This window comes from Scyliorhinus canicula, chromosome 6, assembly GCF_902713615.1.
Source record: "Scyliorhinus canicula chromosome 6, sScyCan1.1, whole genome shotgun sequence".
Taxonomy (NCBI): Eukaryota; Metazoa; Chordata; class Chondrichthyes; order Carcharhiniformes; family Scyliorhinidae; genus Scyliorhinus; species Scyliorhinus canicula.
In genome coordinates, this window is record NC_052151.1 from 82,428,469 (window position 1) to 82,438,295 (window position 9,827).

Below are 9,827 nucleotides of genomic sequence, written 5' to 3' on the forward strand. Positions count from 1 at the left end.
TGTGGCCTCACTAACACCTTATACAATTAAAACATCTGGAATATTGTTTGCAGTTTTGGTCTCCTTTTCTGAGGAAGGATGTACTTGCTCTCTCGAGAGTCCAGCAAAGGTTTACCAAACTAAGTCCAGGGATGGCGGGACTGTCATATGAGAAGAGATTGACTAGGTTGGGATTGTTCTCGCTGGAGTTCAGAAGAATGAGGGGAGTTCTCATTTTATCTCATAAAATTCTAACAGAACTAAACAGGGTAGATGCAGGGAAGATGTTCCCGATGGTGGGTGTGTGTCCAGAACCAGGGGTCACAGTCTGAGGATTGAGGGTAGACCATTTTGGACAGAGATGAGGAGACATTTCTTCACCCAAAGAGTCATGAGCCTGTGGAATTTATTACCACAGGAAGTAGTTGATGATAAAACATTGAATATATTCAAAAGGTGGCTAGATATCGCACTTGGGGTGAATGGGATCAAAGGTTATGGGGAGAAAGCAGGATTAGGCTATTGAGTTGGATCATCAGCCATGATCGTGATAAATGGCGGAGCAAGCTCGAAGGACCAAAATGCCTCCTCCTGCTCCTACCATCTATGTACGTAATGGTTAGCGGGATCCTTGAAGGAGCCCAGGTGAGTTCATTAAAAAAGCAATGCGAAAATCCCCGACCTCGAATCCCACCAATGAATTATCGGGGGAAACCTCAACTGTGCATAAGACCCAACTATAAACAAGTCCAGCACAGATCAGGGGCAAAATCGGGAATGGTGAAAGAACTAAACACCTCCATGGAGCAGATTGATGTGGTAATACCTCTGGAGGTTCAGCCACCTGAGGGAGATGAGGTTTTACTTCTTCTCCCACATACACAAAGCGTACTCCAGCACAAACTTACATGGACGTAAGGGATATGGCACAGATACAGGTGGAACTGGTAGGCTAGTCACAACACCAAATAAGACCTTCACATACACAAGGCCCCAGTGAGATTTGAACTCACGACCCCTGGTTTACAAGGCCAGTGCTCTAACCCCTGAGCTATGGAGCCACCTCAACAAGGCCTTCACAACCTTCTACTGGGAACTGTAGACCTCCGAGCTCCAGGAAGGGGACTCAAAGATGAAACAGTTCCTCAACAAACTGGAAGCACTGCTAGGACTTGGGGAGATGATGGCGAGCACCAATTCCATACAGTCAAGGAAGGCACCGGGACCACATGGCTTCCTGGCGGACTCTGCACCTGCAAAAGATGTTCAACAACTCATTGTCCAGAGGGTCCTGCCGCCCATGCTGGCACAGGCCTCGATATCACTGATCCCTAAAAACGTCAAGGACCCGATAGAGTGCAAGTCATACAGACCCATCTCACTCCTGAACACTGACGCCAAAGTCCGTACATCTCATCGCATTTACTGTTCCCTAATTCGGTGAGGGCCTGGTAGGACAAGACACAAGAAAGATGGGATGAGGAACTGGGCATGGAGATAGGGGGAGGACTCTGGTTTGAAACACCGCATAATGCCGAGCCTAACGCAGCTAAAGCTAGTGCACAAAGCGCACCTAACCAGGAGAGGAATTAGCAGGTTCTTCCCGGAGGTGGAGGGCAAGTGTGAGTGGTGTCAGGGGGGCGCCGTCCAACCACGGCCACATGTTCTGGTCCTGCCCCAAGCTTGTAGGGTACTGGACCACCTTTTCCAAGGCCATGTCCAGGGTCAGGGGGGGTGAGGGTGGAGCCTTGCCTGTTAGTGGCGGTCTTCAGGGTGTCGGAACAGCCAGAATTCTTCAGGTAGATGCCCTAGCCTTTGCCTCCCTGATTGCCCGCTGGTGACTCCTACTCGAGTGGAGATCAGCAGCGCCACCCAAGGCCATGGACTGGCTATCCAACTTAACGGAAGTCTTCAAATTGGAAAACAGAAAATTTGCCATCAGGGAATCAGAAGAAGACTTCCACTACACATGGAGGCAATTCACCAGCCTCTTCGAGGACCTGTTTGTGACCAGCAACTGCGGGGGGGGGGGGGGGGGGGGGGTAGTGGGGGGATGCAGATGGGGAGGTGAATTAGACGGGGGAAGAGAGGGGGGAGAGTGAAAGAGGGTGGGAGAAGAGAGGTGACAACACCCAAAGCACAAGAGGAAATGCATACTACAGCAGGTTTGCAGGAGCCCAGGAGCAGTCCTAAAGAAGCATGCCCCTTAAAATATATGAAAAAGAAGCAGGAGGAGGCCATTTGGCCTTTTGAGCCGGCTGCTCCATTCATTATGATCATGGCTGATCATCAAGTTCAGTCACCAGATCCCACCTTCCCATGCCATATCCCTTGATCCCTTTAGTCCCAAGAGCTATATCTAATTCCTTCTTGAAATTAGTCAACATTTTGGCCTCAACCACTTCCTGTTGCAGCGAATTTCACAGATTCACCACTCTCTGGGTGAAGACATTTCTCCTCACCTCAGTCCTAAAAGGTTTACCCTTTATTCTCAAACTATAACCCCTCGTTCTGGACTCCCCACCATTTGGAACATTCTTTCTGAATGTACCCTGTCTAATCGTGTTAGAATTTTGTAAGTTTCTATGAGATCCCCTCTAACTCTTCTAAACTCCAATGAATATAATCCTAACCGACTTAGTCTCTCCTCATATGACAGTCCTGCCATTCCAGGAATCAGCCTGGTAAACCTTCGCTGCACCGTTTCCATAGCAAGAACATCCTTCCTCAGATAAGGACATCAAAATTGCACACAATACTCTAGGTGTGTCCTCACCAATCCTCCATACAATTACAGTTAAACATCGCTATTCCTATACTCAAATCCTCTCACTGTGAAGGCCAACATACCATTTGCCTTCTTTACTGTCTGCTGTACCTTACTTTCAGCGACTGATGCACAAGGACACCAAGATCTCGCTGGGTATCCACCTCTCTCAATTTACACCCAATGAAATAATAGTCTGCCTTCCTATTTTTGCTACCAAAGTGAATAACCCCACATTTATCCACATTATACTGCAGCTGCCGTGCATATGCCCACTCACCAGCCTGTCCAAATCCCACTGAAGCATCTCGCCATCCTCCTCACAGCTCACCCTCCCATCCAACTTTATATCATCTGCACATTTGGAGATAATACATTTAGTTCCCTTGTCCAAATCATTAATATATAATGTGAACAGTTGGGGTCCTAGCACAGATCCCTGCGGTACCCCACTGGCCACTGACTGCCAATCAGAAAAAGACCCATTTATCCCAACGTTTTGTTTCCTTTCTGCTAACCAGCTTTCTAACCATCTCAAGACACTGCCCATAATCCCATGTGCTTTAACTTTACATAGTAATCTGCTATGTGAGACCTTGTTCAAAGCCTTCTGAAAGTGCAAATAAACCACATCCACCGGTTCTCCCTGGTCAACTCTACTAGTTGCATCTTCAAAGAATTCCAGTAGATTTGTCAAGCATGATTTTTATTTCGTAAATCCATGCTGACTTTGTCTGATTACAGCACTGCTTTCCAAATGCTGTGCTGTGAAATCTTTGATAATGGACTCCAGCAACTTCCCCACTATTGACGTTAGGCTCACTTGTCTATTGTTCCCTGTTTTCTCTCTACCTCCCTTTTTGAATAGCAGGGTTACGTTCACTACCCCCCAATCTGTAGGAACCTTTCTAGAGTCCAAAGCATTTTGGAAAATGATCAGCAATGGATCTACCAGGGCCATTTCCTTAAGTACTCTGGGATGAAGATTATCAGGCCCTGGAGATTTGTCCGCCTTCAATCCCATTAACTTCCCCAAAACCATTTCTTTAGTAGCAGTAATTTCCTTCAGTTCCTCAATAAAACCTGTGTTTCTCAGAACTCCTGGGACATTATTCATGTCTTCCTTTGTGAAAATGGAAGCAAAGTATGAATTTAGTTCTTCAGCCATTTCTTGTTACATATTACAAATTCCCCTGTTTCTGACTGTAAGGGGCCTACATTAGTTTTTATCAGTCTTTTTCTCTTTACATGCTGATAGTCAGTGTTTAAAAACTTACAGTCAGTTTTTTAAAAATAAATTTAGAATACCCAATTATTTTCCAATTGAGGGTCAATTTAGCGTGGCCAATTCACCTAGCCTGCACATCTTTGGGTTGTGGGGGCAAAACCCATGCAAACACGGGGAGAATGTGCAAACTCTACACGGACAGTGTCCCAGAGCCGGGATTGAACCTGGAACCTCGGCGCCGTGAGACAGCAGGGCTAAACAGTCAGTTTTTATGTTCACTGCGAGTTTACTTTCAAATTGTATTTCCCGTTTTTAATCAATCCCTTGGTCTGCCTCTGCTGATTTTTTAACTGTTCCCAATCCTCAGGTCTTTTGCTTTTTCTGGCTAATTTGTCTGCCTCTTTTTTGAATCTAACACTATGTCTAATTTCCCTTGTCAGCCATAGTTTGGCCACAGTTCCCTTTCTACTCTTGCGCCAATTAAGAATAAACAACTTTTGGAATTCACCTATTCGTTCCTTGAATGCCTGCTATTGCCTTTCCATTGCCCTTCCTTTCAGTAATGTTTCCCAGTCCATCATAGCCAGCTCATGCCTCATACCATCATAGTTACCTTTCCTGAGGTTCGGTATCCTAGTTTGAGAATCAACTACCTCACTATTCACCTTGATAAAGAATTCTGCCATATTATGGTCACTTATTTCCAAGGGTTCTCTCACAACTAGATTGCCAACTAATCCTTTCTCATTGCACAACACCCAGTCCAATATGGCCTGTTCCCTTGTTGGTTCTTTAACATACAAAACCACCCCCAAAATTCCTCCTCTATTGTAATGTGACTAATTTGAGTCACCCAATCTATATGCAGATTAAAGTCACCCATTATCACAGATGTTCCTTTATCACATGCATCTCTGATTTCCTGTTTAATGCTATTCCCAACATTACCACTGCAGTCTGGTGGTCTGTATGTCACGCCTACGAATGTTTCTTAACACCACCCAGGCAGATCCCACATCATCCGTACTAATATCTTTCCTCAATATGGTATCAATATCCCCTTTAATTAACAATGCAACTCCGCCATCTTTTCCTTTCTGTCTGTCTTTCCGAAAAACTGAATAGCCCTCAATGTTTAGTTCCCATCCTTGGTCACCTTGGAACTATGTTTCCGTAATGCCAACTACATCATATCCCTTTAACATCTATCTGCGCAACTAATTCATCCATTTTATTTTTAACATTCCTTGTCCCATCCCTACTGTTTTTTGCAAGGATGACAAGTTCTCCTGACAAGGCCTCATCACCCTCAGTGGGCCGGGCCCTAGTATGCAGCACACTGGGACTCTCTGTTCCTCCACAGGGGACAACAGAGGGGGGTCTATACGAAGTGGCCCTAAACCATAAAACTACCAGGCCAGGCACGATCCCCAATCATAGACCACACCAGTGAAATGTACAGCACAGGTGTATGGTTTAAACGCATGGTGGATAGTGGGTGTCAAAGAATGTAAAATGCTTATGTTGTAATGGATATTTGTGTGTTATGTTTTAGTTGCTTTGAGCAGATTTCTATTATGCTTAGTACAATGGGGTAGCCTGTTTATACTTTATGAGATGTTTGTCACACTTGTGCATTTCGATGGTATGGTTAATATGCCTTTCCCCTCTGTTACAAATATAAATAAAAATCCTCAATAAAAACACTTTAAAAAAAATGTTTGTTTGGAAATCACACGAGCACTCCTGTAACCATTTTGAAGTGCTGAAGTCTCAAAACTGGGACCACCGCAGAAAGAGGATCATCAGATGTAGAACTGCTTCTGGGTTGTACAAAATAAATCAAAAGAATCAGGTCAATACATTACTGTGTGCTGTTGGAATTATTGCTGATTACATGATAGCAAGACAGTGAGTTGATGAGACTTCAACTTCTGACGAAGAAGTCCTGCAAGCAATTGTTTCACATTTCAGCATTTGCAGAAATGTAACTTTAGAAAGTGCAAAATTTAACAAGAGGGAACAAGAGCATGGATTCCTTCAACAATGATTTATACAGGCTGGCAGGTAACTGTGATTATGGAACCTGAAGAGAGGAATTGATTTGTGATTGGGGCCCAAAGTCCCTTATGGACAATTCCCTTACAGACAGGTAATTCAATGGATTACCATCGCTGAATTCCCCACAATCAACATCCTGGGGTTGCCATTGATCAGATACTGTGTCTACCAGGACAGGTCAAAGGTTAGGAGTCCTACGATGAGTAACTCACCTCCTGACCCCTCCCCAAAGCCTGTCCACCATCTGCAAGCATAAGTCAGGAGTGTAATGGAATACTCTCCACTTCCCTGGATGAGTGCAACTCCAACAACACTCAAGAAGCTCGACATCATCCAGGACAAAACAGCCCACATGATTTCTCCCCCTTCCACAAACATTCAAACCGTCCACCATCGACGAACAGTGGCAGCCATTGTGGCAGCTGTGTATACCAGCTACAAGACGCACTGCAGTAACTCACCAAGATTCGTTAGATAGCACCTTCCAAACCCACAACCACTACTAACCAGAAGGACTAGAGTAGCAGATACCTGGGAACCCCACCACCTGGAGGTTCCCTTCCATATCACTCACCACCCTGACTTGGAAATATATTACTGTTCCTTCACTGTCACTGGGGCAACATTTTGGAACTCCCTTCCTAACAGCAGAGGGGGTATACCTACACCACAAGGACTGCAGCGGTTCAAGAAGGCAACCCAGCACCACCTTCTGAAGGGCAATAAATGCTGGTCTAATCAGCGTTGCCCACGTCCCGTAAATGAATTTAAAAAAACAAGACCCTCATCTATCAAATGAAAAAGTCCTCGTGGGAGTACTCATGGTCAACTCACGGCAACGTACAAAGATAGAGAAAACTTTGAACATTTCTATGTCATGAAAAATCAAGAATGCTCTCTACTAAGCACAAAGGTATGCTTAAAGTTGAAGCTAATCTATACATTGGATTAAGTTACTGATGAACACTGCAGTAGACATTCAGAAATAAACTTTCAAAATTACTCAGAGGTCCAGGAAACCTGAAGGGTGAGTACCAACTCACCCAATGAGCTGATGTGAAACCAAACTGCCATCAAGGTCCTTGGGAATAGACTCCTGCCACTGACTCCTCAGAATTTTGTTTGGGCCCTATGGAGAGGGCACATCTCTCCTCCATTGCATTTCCACAACAAAAGCCTCAAATGCAGTTTCAGAGGATCTTATGGCATGCCACGTTTCTGCCTTTCGCAGGTCAGAATCAATTGCCGAATAACTTCCAGCATCTGTTCCAGTCAACTTTAAGCGGTGCAGACTGACGTTAAGTAGTGCAAGCTAGTTTTAACCGCTGCTACCTCCTCATGATTTTAGTCTCCTGACTGAGGAGGTGGGCAGCCGCTCAACAACATTGTTCATTAGCAAGCAATACGAAACTGGCATGTTGCCTGCATTGGATGCAACATTTGTATCATGTCCCCACACCCATTTTTGGGTTTAATGAATATTTTGATCTCTGTATTAACCACTCAGCTATTAATTCTGCTGTACTGCTAAAAACAACTGACTAAACAAACAGCATTTATGGCGAGACTCCAAATATTTACCCCTCACTTTCCAATGCTTGTTAACACATGGTTTACTAACATTTAACATATAATATAGAACCATGATGAATTTCACTAGATCTGGAATTCTCCAAATCTGTAAAGATTGATAGAAAGATGCAATTTGAAATATCCATAATTTCTTGATTTTCTAAAGTTCATAGCCGGCTCATCTCTTAACAAAATTTATTTGGCAGTTGCTATTTGCAATCTGTTGGTCTTGTCTTTTACAACAATTGTTTTAGCAAGCCAGATGTTCAAGCACATATGGAAACGTCTCTTTCAGTGTCCTCAAACCAACATATGCGAAGTATTATCCCCTTGATTTACAATCTCTCCTCAGAGGTACAGGCACATCTTAATTAGTTCAAAGATTAAGCTCAAATTGACACACCTATGTCTTAGAAACCACAGGCATGGAAAGGATCACTGTTACAGTTTAACAGCCTAGAATTATGGATATAAATTATAAATTGGCAAATATTAAAAGCTTAATGCATATTAAAGAACTTGAAATTAACATTTGGAAGCTTTGATCCCAGCATAATGGTTACAATACCTGTTCTGGTGATGACGCTGCAAAAGTCAGTGGGTCATCCAATTTAAACTTATTTTTTATTTATTCATGGGATGTGGTGTGACTGGCAAGGCCAGGATTTATTTCCCATTCCTAATTACCCCTTATAAAGTGGCAGGGAGCCATCTTCTTGAACTGCTACAGTCCATCTGGTGCAGATACACCCACAGAAGGGAATTCTTGATTCCCTGGCTGGTTTGGCTCACTCGGCTAAATCGCTGGCTTTTAAAGCAGTCCAAGCAGGCCAGCAGCACGGTTCGATTCCCGTACCAGCCTCCCCGGACAGGCGGAATGTGGCGACTAGTGGCTTTTCACAGTAACTTCTTTGAAGCCTACTCGGGATCCTGGAGGGAATTCCCTCCATGTAATGTTTGGCTCAGAACTCGCTGAGGTAGGCCGGTGGGGGGTGGGGGGTTGCTAGTGGTGAGGGGCATGACATTCTGGCCAGTAAAATATGTCTGAGAAGGTTCCGCTGGAATTGTGAGGCTCCAGTTAGACTACACCAGATACTGATCAGCAAACCTGAATGGAGTAGGCCGAATGGCTGCACTACTCCAGGAAGGCCCGTTTCTAAGTGAGGGTCCTGAAGCAGGTGTTGGGCTGCTCTTTGACAAGTGGCCTAGTATATAATCAGGGCATCCCTCATTCTGCCTTCCCTCCCCACCCCATTGCACCACCCTAAATCATCTGAAAACCATCCAAGCCAACTTGCAGGTTGGGCTATCCTCCAATTACCTTTACTGAAGTCAAATTCTAGTGAAAACCTGGGACAGTGCTGGCCAATTGTCACTCTAAGGTGCCCCACAATAAACATTAATCAGGGGCAGGTATGTAAATGGGACAAATGGTCCTTGTTGGACGTTTCAGTCACCAATAAAACAGAGGGAGAAAAGATTCACTGTTTCAAGTTGTGTGAAGTATTCAGCCATCTATGAGAGCCTGAATATAATTCCCAACATATCAGTGTGTTCTGCTGTAATTTTTATAAACCTATCCTGAACATGTACCTCTGCTAAGTATAAATCTGAAATAAATTAGTCACACTTAGATTCATTGTATGTGTTGCTGCCTAGACATTGCCTGTTTCACACACCCTTGTGGAAATGATTATTCAGCTTTTATCCCTTATCTTTCATCTTTCCAGAGTAATTAAATGCTGTATGGGAGTGGAAGAGCATAGATTTTTTTAAGAAGTAAAACACTTGTTTCCAATCCCAAACTGCAGTACTTTGTTATTGAAACTAACCTGTTTCTTTTGAATATCAGATTTCATTTTGGCCTGTTAAAGAGTAAATATATAGCTGGGCTATATTATTTATTTATACTGAAATCACAAACCCCAACTCCCTTGATCCATATGTTACCCCTGCAATGTACAGAAAGTCAAGATCCTTGGATTGAAACTATCGGAAATATGTGTCTCTGGTTTCCAGTCAGGAAACGTAACTTAACTTGGGATACAGTGATTTCAATGTCTGGGATGGAACCTGTGCGGAAATGCTGCAAATGCTGCCAAAACCCGATCTGTAACATGTGAGGATTTCAGTGGGATTTACTGAAGGAAACCAGGCACATATGGTGATCAATGTTAAACTTTGTCAGACGAGGCAGATGAAATATGGGTACAAATATTA

At 43.9% G+C, this 9,827-nt stretch overlaps 1 non-coding gene across 1 annotated transcript; it reads right to left on the reverse strand.

The window, feature by feature from the left end:
• Window positions 1-967: 967 nt before the first annotated feature.
• Window positions 968-1,040, reverse strand: trnat-ugu. Its single transcript has one exon. It is a non-coding gene; the product is annotated as a tRNA-Thr (tRNA).
• Window positions 1,041-9,827: the final 8,787 nt, after the last annotated feature.